This window comes from Eleutherodactylus coqui, chromosome 3 (genome assembly GCF_035609145.1).
Source record: "Eleutherodactylus coqui strain aEleCoq1 chromosome 3, aEleCoq1.hap1, whole genome shotgun sequence".
Taxonomy (NCBI): domain Eukaryota; kingdom Metazoa; phylum Chordata; class Amphibia; order Anura; family Eleutherodactylidae; genus Eleutherodactylus; species Eleutherodactylus coqui.
Genome location: NC_089839.1, coordinates 169,388,981 through 169,409,448, shown reverse-complemented (window position 1 = coordinate 169,409,448; position 20,468 = coordinate 169,388,981). Strand labels below are relative to the sequence as shown.

Genomic DNA, 20,468 nt, shown 5'->3' with positions numbered 1-20,468 from the left:
CACGTACCCTTACAACATGGGGAGGGAAGGGGTTAAAAGAAAAAAACTTTTTTTTGTGTCTAAAAATTGCTTTCGCACCATTTTCTGACCACCATAAATTTTTTTCATTTTTTTTATCAGATTGTGTGAGGGCTTGTGTTTTTGCAGGACGAACTGTACTTTGAATTGGTACCATTTTGGGAACATAAAACTTTTTGGCCGCCTTTTGTTACATTTTTTTTTCTTGGAGACTGGTGTGACCAGAAAAGCATAATTCTGTATTTTTTTCCCCCCTCTGAGTGTGTTTATTGTGCGTGATGATTAATAGATTGGACCTTTATAGATGCAGCAATATCAAATGTGTTGTTGATGCCTAAAGCTGTCAGCTGTCAAAGATGGCCAACACCCACTGCTCATAGAGCATGCTTGACTCCTGCATCCTGCCCCGTACTAGTCCCGTATGCATTCTACGTACATGTACTTTTGATGTTGCTGAGGGGTTTCAATCACAGAACAAAGACAATTCCCTGCACCATTCAGAGAAGGTAAAATGCTAGATGGGAGAGGTTGTACAAATGCAAAATGCATCTAGCTGTGCATGCGCATTTAATTGTAGATCTCAGTCCGCTGGCTTTGTGTGTTCTGCACCTGTGATGTAGTCAGAGCTCCAGGCCGGACGTCTCTCATGCCGATTGGAAGAGCAAGTACCAATGACAGCTCTTCCTTTCATGTGAACGCGCACTAACAAGCAAATGACAGCAGGGCATTGTGGAGAGTGTGGCTTTTGCACTCCCCAGCAGGATGGGGAAACTTGAGGCTGCCTTGAACGCTGCGATGGAGGAGGGCGGCATAAAACCGCTACTAGAGTCCTGTTTAACGTTCCACATGGACACTTGGCATAATGGCGGTAAGTGTAAACGTTAACGGAAACTTTGAACATTTTGGCCAGTCTCCGGAATACCCCTTTAAAAGAGCACAGGGGATGTGATAAAGTCTGTAACCGTAACATCTAGCCACCGGGACATTTTTACATTTCTGATTGTGTTTGGCGTGAACGTAATGTCATATTTAGTTGTATGACGGCGCTTGAATTTAGAATTAAATTGGTTTTAATTTCTTTGAAAGAATAATGTATTCAGATGCAGAAACCTTCGCAGCCGCCTCTCGCATCTCGAACGGCTTCATTTCTGGGTGTGTGATAGTAATGTAATCCAAGCGGGGTCCCGTCCGCACAGCAGGATTTGGGGTCTGATGCTGGACATTTTTCCATAATGGTATTTTACACGCACAGTTTTCATAGTACGGAATAGCTGGCAGGCTGCGAGTCTGTATGTTTGTTTCCATAGCTGCTCATTTCACAAGGGGATGTATGTAGAGCAGGAGCCAGAATGTATTGTATAGGTAGTGCATGGGCATCTCATCTGTGGCATCTTCTGTGTATGCATTGTTGTGTGGCATCTATGACATTGCATGCTTCTGCTGGAATTTCTATGACTCCTTGCCAGCAGCACAGAAGGAGCCCTCCAATATTGGCAGACAAATGACGATTGGGGATCTAGTTCTGGGCTTAGCTAGTCGGCTTCTGGCATTCATTATCTCGCTGCCCATTAAGCTATCACTTTGCGTTCTTCATCCTCCTTTTTTTTTTCCTCCACTTTTCAACAAGCCGGGTTGTGAAGTGCCGGGCTGCCGGCTGAATGGGCACTTTGCAAAAGGTTTCCTTATCTCGATAATTGCTGTACAAATGTCTGAAATGTATCTTATGGGAAATGACATCAATAATGAAATTGTACAGTAATTGTGCCGTTTTCCTGTTTATTCGTACCGGACAGCTATGAGACTGCAGGATGACAGTGACAGTTTGCTTTATCCTTCTCCAAACCAGGCTGAAAGATACACCAGTCAGCCATAATATTGTGCAAGTGCCTTGGAAACCGCTTTTACACACTGAGGCACAAACTCCACAAGACCTCTGAAGTTGTCACCAATATATTACCAGGAGATCCTTTTAACCCATTAAGAACCAAGCACGTTAAATATACGGCGCTTGGTCCTGGGCCTTAAACCTGGCCGATCGCAGATGTACAGCGTGGGATTAAAGCCTCTGCTCAGGTCGGGTCCTAGCTTGTCAGATACAGCTGAAGACCCGGAGGAGAAGGGAGAAGCGTTTTTTAACAGCTTCTACCTTCTCCTTCCCGGGCTACATAGCACTCAATGAGTGTATATACTAAGCGGAAGTATTACTTCCACTATGCAACCCAGTGATCATGTGACTGCAGTTTGCCTCTTGTCATATTAGAGCTGCAGAGTCCTAGCAGACCCTGATCAGCTCTGTTAGTGACTACTGTCATTACAGGGGAAAGTTTTCCCCTGTGACTGGGACTCCTATGGATGCCCCAGCTAGAGTGGAAATGTGTGAAATGAAAAAGAAAAAACAATGTGAATGACCCCTAGAAGTCTTATAACATAGATGGTAAAAAAATGGCTGCAAAAATAATTTTAAAAAAATTACAAAATAAAATAATATATACATTAAAAAGAAAATGACCAAAATCTGACGCCGAGCAAAACCATCACCATATGCTCCCTATAATCCAATAGTATACATATTATAGATCACAACATTCGAAACAAAATGAGGAACCCATTGCCATGCTTTTTAGTGTAAATGTACTAATTTAAAAATCACTTGTTTTTAGCCTTTTACACCCAATAAAACTAAAAAATGGGAAGAAAAAAAGACAATTAAGAAAGCTATTAAACAAATAGACCCATATGTCACACCACCACAATGTGAAATCCGTAGAGAGTGTCTGGTCCTGTAAGTTTTGAGATGCGGCCTTACTGGATAAGGCCCAATGCCCACTGACGGATAATCGCTGTGGGATTCGCGGTCCGACACGAATCCCGCAGCAATGTCAGTCCATAGACATGCTATATTAACAGATTCTCCCCTGCCCTCGAGCGAATTTCTGCTTGCGGGGGAGAATCACAGCATGTGAGCACAGCTGAAGTATCACGAGAAATCGCGTCACCGCCTGCGCATGCATACCGGCAGAGACTCTCGCCACGGATCCAGAGAGATAAGGGGGGGGGCGCAGGGCCTGATTCCACTGCAAGATTTTGCAGGCGGAATCCAACCCGGCCGTGGGCATGACGCCTTAGACTTGTTTTCCCATCATATTATATATTTATATAGATATAGAGTGCAAAATGTCCAGCATCAGACCCCAAATCCTGCTGTGCGGACGGGACCCCGCTTAGATAACATTACTATCACACATCCAGAAATGAAGCCGTTCGAGATGCGAGAGGCGGCTGCGAAGGTTTCTGCATCTGAATACATTATTCTTTCAAAGAAATTAAAACCAATTTAATTCTAAATTCAGGCGCCGTCATACAACTAAATATGACATTACGTTCACGCCAAACACAATCAGAAATGTAAAAATGTCCCGGTGGCTAGATGTTACGGTTACAGACTTTATCACATCCCCTGTGCTCTTTTAAAGGGGTATTCCGGAGACTGGCCAAAATGTTCAAAATTTCCGTTAACGTTTACACTTACCGCCATTATGCCAAGTGTCTATGTGGAACGTTAAACAGGACTCTAGTAGTGTTTTTTTTTTTTCTTTTGTTTTTTCTTTAAATTCTTTATCTCGTAACCTTTTTATGCCACCCTCCTCCACTGCAGCGAGGAAGGCAGCCTCATTTCCCTATCCCGCCTGGGAGTGCAAAAGCTACATTCTCCACAATGCCTCGTTGCCATTTGCTTGCTCGTGCGCTCTTCTAACTGGCATGAGAAGTCCAGCCTAGAGCTCTGACTACGTGACAGGCTCAAAACAAAGACCGTCGTGTGAAATCTACAGTAGTGAAACGCGCATGCACAGCTAGATGCATTTTGCATCTGTACAACCTCTCCCATATAGCATTCTTCCAGGGCGTCATCCCGACGGCCCCATTTACATATGGAGGTTGCCCTCTGACCCCAGTAGGGACAGGAAGAGAGTTTAAAAGCACCTCCCCTTCCACCCATGCTTCAGTGTCTTCCTGTCCCTACGGTGGGACAGATGAGCAGAGAACTCCAAGCAAGTCTGTGGAGGAAAAGAGAAAACTCACCGCACGCTGTGCGATCCCCCTGGAGGGGTAGAGGTCAGGGCCGCATACTCCCGAGTCCCTGCATCCCCGACCTGCGCCGCCGACGGAGCCGTAAGTCGCCTCAGCAGCGCAGGTCTCCCTCGCGCGGTCCGCATGTTCTGGCCGCCGCTGCCGCGATGAGATAGTTCCTCCTGGCAGAGGAACAGCAGCGGCGGCCTCCCGGAGCTCCTGGATCCTCGGCGCGCATAGCGGTGACGTCATCCGGCATGGTGACGTTACGCGCTCGTCGTAGGGGGCGTGGCTACCGGCGAGAACCTGGAAATGGCGCCAAATTCAAAGTTTCTCCCATATAAAGCAGCTCTACTCCATGGAGGTATCCTGCTGACTGACTAGAAGTGCCAAACAGCATGTCTACCCGCGACAGCTCAGCACGTGAGGGAGAAACAGATACCCTACAAGCCGTGAGTAGGCTATATGCCAAAAAATGGAATGCAAATTACCGCTTGTACTGGATTGGATGCATATATGTTCCCCTTTTTCTCTCCCCTCTCCCCCATTGTTGTATGGGTTAGAGTCCAAAGAGTAAGGCGGACCCCAGAAAAAAATCTGAAATGTGTCCTCTGCAGCAAACAGCTTGAGGAGCATTCTAAAAAAAACCCTATGCAAGGAATGCACAGGAAAAATACTAGCAGAGGAAAAAACCGCGTTTAAATCTGACATCCGCTGTATGATCAGGGCAGGCCTCTATGGCGTCCCTTCCCCAGGCTCAGCCAGGTCCGTCACGGGTCCCTAAAAGGCCAAGACAAACCAAATCGGCGAGCCCAATTTCCGGTGAATCCCTGGAGCTCCTGTCTGGGGGAGAGCTAGAGGACCCGCCAGTACTTTTAGAGGATGAGAGAAAGTATTATTTCTCCTCAAATGACATTGCACACCTCATCAAGGCGGTGAGGGAGACAATGCAGATAGAAGAGGATCACCCGCCTAGGACAATCCAAGATGAAATGTTCGGCAGCCTCCGGTCAAGGAGAAAGACCATGTTCCCGGTCAACTAGACCCTCTTGCCCTTTGAAGATACCTCACAACTGTCTGATCCGATGGATAAGAAAATTGACGGGTTAATGAGGCCTGGGAGGCAACATCCTTTACCATCGAGACCAACATAGCCTCGACTTCTGTGGCCAGATCGATGGTCCTATGGATAAACAGGCTGGAAGCCTCCGTCATAGATCGGGCCCCTAGAGAGGAGTTAGCCCGTTGTCTTCCCCTCCTAAAAATGGCTACCGGTTTTCCGGTTGATGCATCAGCGGAGACAGTAAGATATGGTGCAAAAACCGGAGGTCTTAGCAATTCGGCAAGAAGGGCATTATGGCTGAAGACATGGGCCGCAGATGTGACATAAAAAAACAAGCTCTGCGCCATCCCCTTCTAAGGGGAATACATGTTTGGCCCGTCCTGGACAAGATCCTGGAGAAAGTCGGGACAAGAGCAAGACCCTTCCCGACAGACAGCCTTACAGGAAACCATCCTTTGAGATGCCAGCCACCTCCCGAAGTTAAAGGGAAGACTGGAAGATGGTCGTACCCCAAGGGAGGTCGGGGTAAGGAAGCTCAACCCTCTCCTGAACAAACAGGGGGTAGATTAGCAGGCTATCTAAGTCAGTGTCAGGGGATAACATCTAACCCCTGGGTACTCCAAATAATTGAAGCAGGGTACCGAATTGAGTTCCACTCTCTACCCCCTAGGAGATTCCTCATAACCTCCCCTGGGTCCCTACAAGGGAACCTCATAAAAGGCGTACAAGAACTCAAGGACTTAGGGGTCATTGCACAAGTCCCTGATTATGAAAGGGGTAAGGGAATCTATTCCCCCCCTATTTCTAATCAAAAAACCAAAACGGTTCCATTAGGACTATCTTTAACCTTAAGGCCCTATCATCTCACTAATAGACCGGGATAGTGTAATGTGCACTATACCTCTCAAAGATGCATACTGTCACGTCCCAATAGCTACAGTCCATCACAAGTACTTGAGATTCGCTCGGCGGGAGGGTGACAGGATCCAACATTATCAGTTTACGGCCCTTCCATTCGGAATCTCCACTGCTCCTCGGGTGTTCACAAAGATAATAATAGAGATGGTAGCCTATTTCAGACGGAACCAAATCCGTATATTCCCATATCTGGATGACTTCTTGTTAGTGTCGAGGACAGAAAAGACTATACGTAGAGACCTATCTATGGTCTTGTCTACCCTAAACAGCTTAGGGTGGATAGTCAACGGACAGAAGTCCGACCTGAACCCTGGTACACAGAAGGTATACCTGGGTGTATTACTAGACTCCCACATCCAGGAATCTCTGCTTCCATCATCTAGGAAGGAAGACCTCATCCAAAGAGTAACCTCCCTCTGTCAGGCTACGACGGTATCTATCAGAGAAACAATGAAGGTGCTGGGCATTCTGACAGCCTGCATTCAGATAGTCCCATGGGCACAAGCCCATACTCGACAACTACAAGGGTTCATTCTTGCCATGTGGGACAGACGGCAGACCTCCCTGGATAAGAAGGTGAGCCTGTCCGTCCGAGTCAAAGAGTCCCTACGCTGGTGGACCTCACAGAGGAACCTAAGCAAAGGTACCTCCTGGTCGCAAGAACCTACTGTACCCATCACAACAGATGCCAGTAAAACAGGATGGGGAGCGCAAGTAGCCGACCTAAATCTACAGGGAATCTGGGACTGCCAAGTAGCTAAGCGCTCATCAAGTTACAGAGAATTAAGGGCAATCTGGGAGGCCCTTCAGGCAGCAGAACCCCATTTAAGAGGAAGGCATATTAAAATTCTGACTGATAATATGACAGCTGTCGTTTATTCGTCACCAAGGGGGAACCCAACACCCACACCTGCAACAACTGGCGATAAAGATACTCCGCTGGGCGGAATCCAACGTGCTGTCTCTCTGTGATCCATCTAAAAGGGTCCAAAAACGTCGCTGCCGACTTCCTGAGCAGAGAGAGCATCCTTCCAGGAGAATGGGGGCTGAACCAGTGAGTCTTCGACCAACTAAGCTGCCGGTGGGGAGAACCGCAGATAGACCTGTTCGCCACGAGGAAAAATTCAAAATGCCGGGACTTTTACTCGCTGAATCCAAGAGACAACCCGTGCGGGGTAGATGCCCTGTCCCAAAGCTGGGACATGGACCTAGCATACGCCTTTCCCCCTTTCCCACTGATCCCCCACACCCTCAGGAAAATCCAGACCAGCAGGGTGTCAGTCATCCTAATTGCTCCCATGTGGGACAAAAGGCCCTGGTATCCCCTACTAAAAGGCTTGACTATTCCAGGTCCACTCCTACTACCAGCCGTGGAAGATCTCCTGCTCCAGGGCCCGCTAACATACCCGGGGGTCGAAAAATTGAATCTAGCCGCATGGATGCTGAAAGCATGATACTGCGTGGGAAGGGACTCTCCCATAATGTAATTACTACCCTGACAAAGAGCTGTAAACCTATCACGACAGCCATCTATGATAGGATACGGAGGAAGTTCACAGACTTCTGCAAAATAGATCCAGGGGAAATCCCAGGGATTGATATACCCGCAATCCTGGAATTTTTACAGGCAGGCCTAGAGAAAGGCCTTAGCCCAAGAACCCTTAAGGTTCATACAGCAGCACTAGGATCCTACCTAGACTTCCCCTTAGCAGAACACCGCGGGGTGCGTAGGTTTCTCAAAGGGGCAGAAAGACTTCGACCCTTTATTAGAGAAACCTTCCCTACCTGGGACCTAAACTTAGTCCTAAATAGTTTTGCCAACCCCCCTTTGAACCCCTCTCCCAACTCTCCCTGAGACTACTCACGCTAAAAGTTACCCTTTTATTCGCTATAACTTCGGCTCGGAGAATAGGGGAATTACAAGCCTTATACTGTATTGAACCATACATGGTAATACAAGATGACAGAATTACCTTTAAACTGGACCCAGCCTTCCTACCGAAGGTAGTGTCAAAATTTCATAGGAAGCAGAACACTCTGCCCTCCTTCTGTCAAAATCCCCGCAATGAAAAAGAACGAGAATTTCATAGCCTAGATGTTAGGAGAGCCGTTCTAGCGTATTTAGAGGCTACCCGCTCTTTCCGCAAAAATAATAACCTCTTTATCCAATTTCAGGGGCTGGCAAAAGGGAAGACGGCATCTAAGGGTACCATTGCGAGGTGGATCAAGACTGCCATCCAAGAGGCATATAAAGCCAGGGGCCTCGATCCCCCGGCTTTAAAAAATTAGAGCCCACTCCACACGCTCTCTCTCCTCCTCTTGGGCAGAAAAAGGCCAGGCGTCTGCCGAGCAAATTTGCAGAGCAGCCACCTGGTCTAGCATACATACGTTTATCAGACATTATAGGGTTAACGTCCAGTCGGACAAAGACCTGGGCTATGGACAAAAAGTCCTTCAGGCAGTAGTCCCGCCCTAAAGCCACGTATAATTTGGTATACTCCATATGTAAATGGGGCCGTCGGGATGACTCCCTGGAAAGATACGGATTACTTACCGGTAGTCCCATTTCCAGGAGTCATCACGACGGCTCATAGTTCCCTCCCTCTTAGAATAACTTATGTTCTTTCAATGTAAATATGACCGAAGAAAGGTAAAAATTTGGTTTAGTAAACATTGTCCACCGTAATAATTTGTAAGTCACTGAAGCATGGGTGGAAGGGGAGGTGCTTTTAAACTCTCTTCCTGTCCCTACCTGGGTCAGAGGGCAACCTCCATATGTAAATATGTAAAACTTGTGTTCACACGAACAGTGTTGGCCAATCAGAGAGCAGAGTGTAGCGCCATAAAGTACAAATGCACAATGTGCACTTAATTGTGAGAGGAGCGCTGTGGCCATCTTGGAAGAGAAAAGATGGGCCCAAACTATTAGATCTGTTGTCCTATGGCACAAGCGGAGGGTACCAGCTCGTCGAGTGGGCTGGGAGTTTGACCCCCACTGATCAGTTGTTTGAAGCTGCTGTGGCATAATTTGGCCCGCTACCTCCTCTTCATGTCTGTGATACCGTGCTCATCTGTCACATAAACAGTTGTGCAGCTCAGCCCCGTTCAAGTGAATGGGATTGAGCGTCAATAAAGGACCAACTTCACGGCACTGTTCCTGGTAAATAATGGAGAAGTTGGTACATCTCAACTCCTTAAATTATCTGATATTGATGAATTGTCCTAAGGGTACACCATCAATAGTCCCAGAAAACCCTTTAAAGCCTTGAGATGGGCTCCTATTTGGGCCAAAACCTTACATCGGTGGAATAAAGGATGGTTCACAAAGAGTGCTGTCTTCATCCCCGTTGTTTTTTTTAATCTCTAGGATGACTCTGAGGCAGTCAAATAATAGTGACACTGGGCTGTCTTGTCCATTTACTGCTTTGTTATATTGTTGGAACGTAATGTGTTTTGGATAAAGGGTTTCCTTGATGAGAACCCTGCAGTGATGCATAAACTTTGGAAAGCTTCCCCAGGCTTTGTTTGGATGGCTGTCAGCTGAGTGAAGTGGGATCCGCGTTGTGGGTCTGGACGTTGTGTCTCAGCCAGGTCTGAGGGCTTCGTGTGACAGCAGAGGAACATCTCGACACATCAGGTGATTTGTTGAGGCTTTGCAGCGTCTGGTGCTTGGTTAGAAATGTAACGGCAATAAAAACCGCCTAGAGATGAGCGAACGTGTTCGTCCGAGCTTGATATTCGTGCGAATATTAGGGTGTTCGGTATGTTCGTTATCCGTAACGAACACCATGCGGTGTCCGGGTTACTTTAACTTTCTTCCCTGAGACGTTAGCGCTTTTTTTTGGCCAATATAAAGACAGGGAAGGCATTACAACTTCCCCCTGCAACGTTTAAGCCCTATACCACCCCCCTGCTGTGAGTGGCTGGGGAGATAAGGTGTCCGCCTGATATAAAAGTCTGCCCCTCCCGCGGTTCGCTATGGATGCATTCTATATGCGCTCAATGGGGCCAGCGGCAGCAGCGCTGACCCCATTGAGAACATATAGAAGACAAATCCTTCTTCTCTGGCACAGCTGTAACAGCTGTAGCAGAGAAGAACGATGTTTGCCCATTGAATTCAATGGAGCGGCAATACAGCATGTTCCACTGAATGCAATGGGCTGCCGGCGATCGCAGGATGAATGGTCGGAAAGGGGTTAAATATATAACCCCTTTCCTGCAATTCATCCAGAAATGTGTTACACTAAAAATATATACCGGCGTATAAGGCGACCGGGCGTATAAGACGACCCCCCAACTGTCACCTTATACGCCGGTAATACAGTGGAGCAAAGAATAAAAATCATTACTTACGTTTTTAGATGATCTGCGGCGCTCCTGCAGGCTGTCACTCCCTCCTAATCCACGGCAAAGTATTCCTTTCTCCACGAAAGGCTTTAAATCCCTGCCTCCAGAAGCACACGTGCCTTCAGCCAATCACAGCCAATGACAATGATGTCATTGAATGGCTGTGATTGGCTGTGTTTCTGGAGGCGGGGATTTCAAGGCTTGAAATCCCCGCCTCCAGAAACACAGCCAATCACAGCCATTCAATGACATCATTGTCATTGGCTGTGATTGGCTGAAGGCACGTGTCTTTCTGGAGGCAGGGATTTAAAGCCTTTCATAGAGAAAGCTTGTCTGCCGTGGATTAGGAGGGAGTGACAGCCTGCAGGAGCGCCGCAGATCATCTAAAAACGTAAGTAATGCTTTTTATTCTTTGCTCCACTGTATTACCGGCGTATAAGGTGACAGTTGGGGGGTCGTCTTATACGCCCCGTCGCCTTATACGCCGGTATATATTTTTAGTGTAACACATTTCTGGATGAATTGCAGGAAAGGGGTTATATATTTAACCCCTTTCCGACCATTCATCCTGCGATCGCGGGCAGCCCATTGCATTCAGTGGAACCTGCTGTATTGCCGCTCCATTGAATTCAATGGGCAAACATCGTTCTTCTCTGCTACAGCTGTTACAGCTGTGGCAGAGGAGAACGATCTTTATGCTGACAGTGGGGGGGGGGGGGCACTCTTGCCGCTATTGTGGCTTAATAGTGGGACCTGTGAACTTGAGATGCAGCCCACCATGTAGCCCCTCGCCTGCCCTATCCGTCACTGTGTCATTCCCATCACTTTCTTGAATTGCCCAGATTTTCACACATGAAAACCTTAGCGAGCATCGGCGAAATACAAAAATGTTCGGGTCGCCCATTGACTTCAATGGGGTTCGTTATTCGAAACGAACACCCGGACATCGCGGGAAGTTCGTTCCGGATAACGAACACCCAAACATTTTGGTGTTCGCTCATCTCTAAAACCGCCCCCTGTCAGATGGATAACAGTGGAAGGACTGCTCAGACTCAATTTTTTTACGTCTTCATTCAACATTGGCAGTATTTAAACTGAGATTCTCTACAGGTGTTGTCTGGAGCGAAGACAGAAAATAGGAGGGATGATTGTAAGCCTCATAGCCTACATTATATTCATTACAGATGTATGTGAACCCCGCACCGTCCCCAGAGAGCTTGTATGAGAAGCGGTATCGCTCTTGTAAAGGAGCGGAATGCCATATTGTAACTCTACTTCATTCACTTGCAGGAATGGACTGGGGCAGGAAGGCCTGAGCCCCCCAGGCTAAGCCCCCAGCAAAAGTTTAGGACCGCCCAGCCCCTGCTCCTGAGACTGTGGCAGGTAGAACTTTCCTTAGATATGTCCACAGAGTATTGCCGTCTTATGTCAAACGCTGTACACTCTCTCGACCAGCAAAGACTTACTCCTTAGGGCTCCTGTCCATGGGCGGGTTTGATTTGCGGAACCCACACAGGAGATCCGCAAATCAAGCCGCCCATAGGGAATCATGGGCATCCACAAAATAATTTAAGCATGCGGATTTTGGTCCAGAAAACAAATCACAGCATGCTCTATTTCAGGGGTCCCCAACTCCAGTCCTCAGGGACCACCAACAGGTCATGTTTTCAGGATATCCTATGGTAAGAACACCTGTGGCAATGTCTGAGGCACTGATGATAATTACATCACCTGTGCAACACTAAGGAAATCCTGAAAACATGACCTGTTGGCGGTCCCTGAGGACTGGAGTTGGGGAACACTGCTCTATTTTACTGAAGTCAATGGAAGTCATTGCAGAAGTGCTGCGGATCCCGCAGGAAAGCTGGAGCTGGAAAAAGAAAAACTCCCACTGCGCATGTGCGCCGGAACACATCCGCCGTGCAGAAGAAGGAAGATCCAGCTGGGACGCAGAAGACCCGCACAGACCTGAAACAGGTAAAATAATGTTCCCGGGCCGCGGGAAGGGTGGGATTCCGCTGCGGGCTCCTGCCCAAGAAATCTGACCTACCCATGAACACGAGGCCTTACTGTTCTAAGTAAGTGGGGCGACAGACTGGTTTATCTTTACTTAGAGGGGCCAAAGATGGCGCACTGTTACTATGGAGGAACACTGACAAGTTAACTAGGGATTTGCGGCATCAGGATCAGGAAATTGTAGAGGCGAGTTGTGGCTGGAAGTAGTCTCGGCGCCAGTCTTGGCCCAAAAATTAATATGGACGACACCAAACTGAGATATCAACTTTGATCATTGGTGGTAACTGCACTGTGCTTACTATTACTATGTAGAGTTGGTATTTGGGTATATGGTAACTGTATTAGAGACATTGTAAAGCTAAGCTACTGTACAGAATCTAAGCCTGCCATATTACAAGAATTCTTACCCCAAAAATATATTTATACACACCTTGTCAAAAAACTAAAACCTCTAGGAGTTGTCACGCGGCATGCAGTTATATCTCAGAAATTATGAGAGTTGTGGTGTGATTAGATGAACGGTCTTGCCACCTGAGGTCCTAAAAGTGGTTCCACCGATTACCTATAAAAAGGCTCAGAGGCTCCTTGTGTGTAGTGACCTCTTCTTCCACTTGTGTGGAGCTTGTTAGCCACTAGATGCCTCTACGATGTAGAGAAGAGATTTCACCCGGTTAACAGAGTTTGAGAGTGGTGCAAAAATTATTGGAATGCGAGAAGCTGGATGGTCGTATCGATGAATTGCCAACCACCAGGGTTATTTTGACTGTTCATCAGAAACTGTCTGTGCAGAGAAGGAATATAGTTCTTCATTCTGGTGATGTATTTATGTTATGAGCTTGGTTCTGGTGCTGTTTTTATGTTAAGAGATTGGTTTTGATGCTGTGTTGAACTTGGTGCTGTATTTTTGGAATGAGCTTTGTTCCGGTGCTGTATTTTTGTAATGAGCTCAGTTCTGGTGCCGTATTTGTTTAGGATCTTGGTTCCGATGGTGTTTAATAAATTAGAGGTGAAAGAACTTAGTATAGCTGGCCATATACAGCCAAAGAATGGCCGCCTACAATGGCGAGTGGTGACATAATTTTGCCAGTAATTTGTGTGGTAATGATTTGACTGGGTGCGACAAGCCGTAAGGGCCAGTATTGACCCTCAGGCTAAAATCTTACTGCAGATTTCTGATATGGATTTTAATTTGAACATGATTCAGACCTGCATTTGGAGTAGGCCCATTCAGTGTGGGTAGTCTGTGTTCGTTGTGTGTATACAGTTAGATACCTCGTATAATCGATTTGATTACGTCAGTAGGCATCCAGACGTACAAGCAACGTTTTGGTGTACGAACAATGTGTTCGTATTTATTAATCAGTTTGCAGTCACCGGCATCATTTCGTTTTTCTTAAGCCTTCCCTACTGTTGGTTACTCCTCTTCTGCGCCAATTTGTGAATTGAAATTGCCAATGATGTTAACTGTGTCCTCTTTTGGGATTTGCTGCAAGGTTTCTTGTTAGTCAGCTTAAAGTTTTTCGATTTTCGATATGTTGCATTGATGGTAGAGGCATAAATGTGTATTACAGATATGGTGCGAAGTTTTCCGTTGCTGCAGATGGTCACGATTCTATCGCTTATGGCACAGAAACCGTGGACAGCTTTACTAATCTTTTTGTTTGCAATGAAGGCGACACCATGCCTTTCATTTCCTGAGTAGTAAACTGTGAAATCGCCACTGGTAAAATATCCGTTCCCTGTCCAGTAAAGTTCACTGATCCCCAGAAGGTCAATGTTTAATCGTTGCATTTGTGTTTGTTTTACAAAATCAAACTATGTTTCAGAAAAACTGCAGCACCATTGAAGTTCAACACTGCCTCGGTGCCTTTCGCTCTGGCCGGGCTCACACGGGTGTATGCTTAGCGCGTATTAGGTGTGTGCCGTACTGCTGTGTGATATGCGGTAACTTGCAGACATTCAATTACATTACTTTACACAGTTCCGATTAGATTAGCATGTCTGAATTGCGTAATATGCAAGTGCAGCATGTTCTCTATGAGCATATATATATAATACGCTTGCCTAAATATAAATAAAAAAGGGCAGGTCTACAGCACATGACTGCGTTAGTTAAATACGATGTCATGCATAGTACGATTTTGCCGCCATACGCAGCAGTACGCAGGGTCATGGCCCTCCCCACAGCTGTAATAATGCTGTAAGACGCTGCATGACCCCCGCAGCGTTTTACGCTTACGGCTGTGTGGGGCCGGTATTATTGTATCTTGACGCCACCAGGAACTACTGGTGGAGTCAAGATTGACAGTGTGGTAACGCCCCCTGGACCTGATTGACTCCAGAGGTGCTTCGGCTGCAGGCTCTGGAAGGGCACTACACATGTACAGAAAAGGCATACAGCGGCCCCATCTGCAGCAAGGGTTTCCTCGATGGTCATCCGGAAGACGCAACCACCGTATATTTGGCAGTGCTGCGGGGGTTTAAAAGCAGGGAGGGAAAAGCGCTGTGAAGCGGCTTTAATGCCCCTCCCCAACTTACTGTCACATCGCTCCCAGCTTCTGGGAGTCCAGAGGACCAGGGGGACAGACACTCACAGCCACCAGCCGCACACTCCCCAAGGACAGCAGGGCTCACAGTGCGACAACCCCCAGCCCCATTTGACATTGAAATCGCGTCCGCCTTCAGGGAGCCCACTGCCCGGAGGGGAGCCGCAGAGACACTGACAGCTGGCGGACGCACAGTCCACGAGCAGAGGATGGATAAGACAGCAGCGCGGGACACACAATGAGTACAGAAGGGAGGCAACTTTGGCAGGGGACTGACACAAGGAACGTGGATCCCTTAAGCTCGTAGGCAACAACGCAGGCACTGTGACAGCGAGCCGGGTCACAGGGCTTCAACACAGTGGCAGCTAACGGACTGTGACTCACTGACATGCCACGGCGCTTCAGCCCCTCATCAAGTCCTGCACCTTGTAGGACCTTAAAATCTTCTGCCAATCGGGAGCTAGGGGTGTGAGGGGGGCCTTCCTCCTGTCAAACCCCTAGCTTCCGGTGGCGTCAAGATACAATAATACCTGTGAGCCCAGCCTGGTTAAGTAAAAATAAAGAATAGTTTTAAATTGCTTAATATCTTTGAAAAAGATCCAGACAAGTTAAGGGAGGAAATTAAAAGCCTTACAATCAAAACAACACATGAAAATATACTATGTAAAAAGCAACAAGAAAAATAACTCAGCAGCCACCATCCGAATCGCCAGTATGAGATGCGAAGCAAAAGCTACTGGAAAGGGGGACGATTTCAAGTTGCTAAATGCCCAGTTTCAGCGCAAAGTGAGGAAAGACGAGGAATCGTTTTGGAAAGCACGCTGCTTGGAAAGGGAGAAAGCAAACAAAAAAGGACTCACCAGAGAGCTCATCACTCATATTAAAAAGGCTTGTGCTCCTTTTGCATCGTGCAATGCAGCCACAATTTTTGATCAGCATGGCAAGCAATTGTGAAGAAATCAAGAGTAGATGACGGAATGTACAGAAGAACTGTGCGGAAACCATCAACCACAAACAGAAGAGCTAACAGAATTAGAACCTGATATCCTGGAGGATGAAGTTGAATAGGCACTGAATCTGCTACCAAGTCCCTGGTATCTATTGCCTTCCTGCTGAGCCGCTCAAGCTCCTGCCGGTCCAGATGCTAACAGCACTCTGTCGGAAGATTTGGGAAACCAATTCATAGACAAAAGATTGGGCAAGGACAGTTTTTTTTTTTTACTGATTCCCAAAAAGCGACCCAAGAGAATGCTCAAACTATCACACGATAGCCCTAATATTGCATGCAAGCAAAATCCTACTGAAAATTATACAAAAACACATGGCGATAGTGGAATGGGAACTCCCTGAAGCACAAGACTGTTTTTCCCAAAGGAAGAGAAACAAATCACCAAATTACAAATCTGCGATAGTTCATGGAAAAGGCTCGGGAATACCAGAAGTAGATGTACATATGCTTTGTTGAAATACAGCAAAGCCTTCAAGTGAATTGAGCATGACAAGCTGTGGCCATGTCAAAGACAAGTGGGAGTCCCAGGACATCTGGGGCAACTCATACAGTTGTTATATACATAGTATGTAAGGCCGAATGAAGACAATGTCCATCTAGTCCAGCCTGTTTATCCTACCGTGTTGTTGATCCAGAGGAAGGCAAAAAAAAACCAAGAGGCAGGAGCCAATTGGCCCATTTGGGGGAAAATTCTTTCCCGACTCCCTAATGGCAATCAGACTAATCCCTGGATCAACCCCTAATAGTTCCTACCTGCCTTTATAGCCGGATTAACAATTAACCTAAGATTTATATCCTGTAATATCCTTCCGCTCCAGAAAGACATCAAGTCCCCTTTTAAACTCCTCTATAGATTTTGCCATCACCACATCCTCTGGCAGAGAGTTCCATAGTCGCACTGCTCTTACAGTAAAGAACCCCTTCTATGTTGGTGATGAAACCTTTGTTTCTCTAAACATTGAGGATGCCCTCTCGTTACCATCGCAGTCCTGGGTATAAACAGATCATGGGAGAGATCCTTGTATTGTCCCCTCATGTATTTATACATAGTCATTTGATCACCCCGTAGCTGTCTTTTTCCCAGGGTAAATAGTCCCAATTTGGATAGCCTCTCTGGGTATTCCAGTCCCTTCATTCCATGTATTAGTTTAGTTGCCCTTTTTTGAACCCCCTCCAGCACTGTAACAACTTTCCTGAGCATCGGTGACCAGAACTGTGCGCAGTATTCCAAAAATGCCTAGTTCAGTATGCAAAAAAGCTGTGCTGCGGTGTGCGCAAACGTTTCTGGCTTCTCTTCTGAAGCACAGTGATTGAATACATATTATTATAGTAAGTCTGACGTAGGTGGATCACATGCTCGCCTCGGCCCCTCAGCATCCAATCAAATTACAATAAGCATTTTACAGTGAATAATATGGTTATGTTTATCTGTACAATATACACTATAAGGCTGTATATTGTACACGATGTACAACTATTCTTTTATATACGGTATGCACTGTATACTTTATATACTACACACAGACTATATGTCTATTCTAAACAGACAATTCTGTAGACTATATATAAACTATATGTTCTAAACACTATATTCCATGTACACTATAAACAAACTATATACTATACAGCAGATATACTATTAAAGGGGTTTTCTGGTTATAAAAAAGGTTTTTATTCAGAGGCAGTAGCTTCACCAAATGTTCTCCTGGCATTAGCATTCACATCCTAGGCGCCATGTTACTGGGGGTTTGGAACGGTGCCATTACAGCCTCTGATTGGCTGCAGCGGTCACATGGTGTCCTTTTTCACAGCAAAGACAGGGAAGACTGCAGGGCTGCAGCACTGGAACGGCGGGTCTGAGGACATGCAAGTACCTCTGCTTTTAAAACCTTGTATTGTAACCGGACAATCTCTTTAATAGTGCACCACCAACACTGTAGTGCGCTGGGCACATTATCTGCTATATTCTATATACTAATATATACCTAATGACCATATACTGCACACTAAATGTACTGTATATTGTAAACTCGTATATATGTATCTATAGTCCATATATGCTATGCACCAACCACACACTGTACACACACTGCACTTGCCTTTTCATATCTTAGGTGTGTCTCGGCTACTACTTACACCCACACATAAATACATACCTGGAGCTGACGTAGATTTCTGGTATGATTTCCGCTAGTTTCTGCCATAAATTATACAAATATATGTCGGTCTGGGGTGGCCATGCCCTTTTTGGTTGGGAAAGGTGTGTAGAGTGGCATAGCTGGCAAAAAGTCACAAAATGTTAGTGCAAGTGCAGCTTGCAGCAAATTTTGTGACTTTTTTTAATGCCAAAAAATTTGATAAATCTCCCCCTATATTCTGTACACTACTTTATATACACTTAACACAGCAATGGTATCCCCCATAGTAACCTATGGATGTGAGAGCTGGACCATAAGGAAGGCTGAGCGAAAGAGAATGGATGCTTTTGAACTGTGATGTTGGAGAAAAATGCTAAGAGTGCCTTGGAACGCAAGAAGATCAAACCAGTCCATACTCCAAGAAATCAAGCCAGCCTCACTGGAGGGAAGGATAGTGAAGGCAAAACTGAAGTACTTTGGCCACATAATGAGAAGACAGGATATCTTGGAGAAGATGCTGATGTTGGGGAAAGTGGAAGGCAAAAAGAAGAGGGGCTGACCAAGGGCAAGATGGATGGATGATATCCTTCAGGTGACGGACTGGACCTTGGTGGAGCTGGAGGTGGCGACAACCAGCAGGAAGCTCTGGCGTGGGCTGGTCCACGAGGCCACGAAGAGTTGGAAGTGACCGAACGAATAAACAACAACAACACACATTATACGGGGCGCACTTGATAAACTACACACATTGTATATTGTAGGTAATATGTACGTTATAACCCGGCTGAACATTGTATGCTATATACTGTGCACTACGTACTTTACACTATAAAAACTGCACCGATTAGACAGTTATGGCGCACTATACTTACATTATACAGTACTTTTCACGAAGTACACAGATTATATAATTAATACCATATTCATTGTCTGTATATAGTACTCTATACTCCATACACAGATTACATACCGTACAGTGTACACGATATACTCTATAAACAGACAATAAACCGTGCACGATATATGTACTCTGTTCTGTACACTGTGCTGTTAAGGTCCAACCTCTGCCGGATACGGAACTTCCACAATTGCCGTTGTTTGGCTCCTTTAAAGCAGCCAAACAACGGAACCATCGAGCAGTCTTTTAAATCCTTTATACCACAGCCATGGATGAAAAGGTTCAGGTTAGGCCGGCACTAATGGGCCACATGTTCTTGCCATCAAGCTACAATCTGCCATCCAGCTCTCTCTCACTGGAATGGAGCAATGCTGCATATGGATATGCCATAAATGTTTGATCGATGTGGGTCCCATGTCATGGACCTGCGTTTAACTCCAGAACAGGGGTCTACTGACCTTCATCCCACCTTGGGAGGCAGAATGTAAGAAGAGTTGGCGATACATCCTCAGTTGTTTCCCTTTAGTCATATTAGTTTCAGAAACGGGTAGGTAAGTGTCCTGGAGATAGGGCTAACAGGGGTATTGTCTCTCCTTAAAGGGGTTGTCCCGCGCCGAAACGTTTTTTTTTTTTTTCAATAGCCCCCCCTGTTCGGCGCGAGACAAACCCGATGCAGGGGTTAAAAAAGAAAACCGGATAGTGCTTACCTGAATCCTCGCGCTCCGGTGACTTCTTACTTACCTGGTGAAGATGGCCGCCGGGATCTTCACCCTCGGTGGACCGCAGGGCTTCTGTGCGGTCCATTGCCGATTCCAGCCTCCTGATTGGCTGGAATCGGCACGTGACGGGGCGGAGCTACCAGGAGCCGCTCTCCGGCACGAGCGGCCCCATTCACAAAAGAAGAAGACCGGACTGCGCAAGCGCGTCTAATCCGGCGATTAGACGCTGAAAATTAGACGGCACCATGGAGACGGGGACGCCAGCAACGGAACAGGTAAGTGAATAACTTCTGTATGGCTCATAATTAATGCACAATGTACATTACAAAGTGCATTAATATGGCCATACAGAAGTGTATAACCCCACTTGCTTTCGCGGGACAACCCCTTTAAGGAGAGCACCCAGAAGGTGAGTGAGGAGACTTATAACTCCATGCTAGCTTCTCTGGGAAATATGCAAATAAGGAAGATGGAACAATACCTCTGCAGCACCACCTATTGGATGATAGGGCTGGGACCCACATCTGTAAAGGTGGGAAATACCCCTTTTGACCGCCAGCAAACAACTGGTTGCTTCCTGAGATAAAGGGATCAGCTACTTCTGTATATTGGCCCTGGAGGCACAGTCACTGAGGAAGTGTCTGTGAGATATATGGGTGCGCCGGGGCAAGAGGTAGCGATTGCTATTTGCTCTGGATCTCTTAGATGTAGAGGACCCCCGTTGATGA

General features: G+C 46.5%; 1 protein-coding gene across 5 annotated transcripts in view; it reads left to right on the top strand.

Moving 5' to 3' along the window:
• DCP1A (decapping mRNA 1A) overlaps positions 1-20,468 on the top strand; it is an 88,467-nt gene that overhangs the window by 21,891 nt on the left and 46,108 nt on the right. The gene's annotated exons all lie outside the window — the stretch shown is intronic.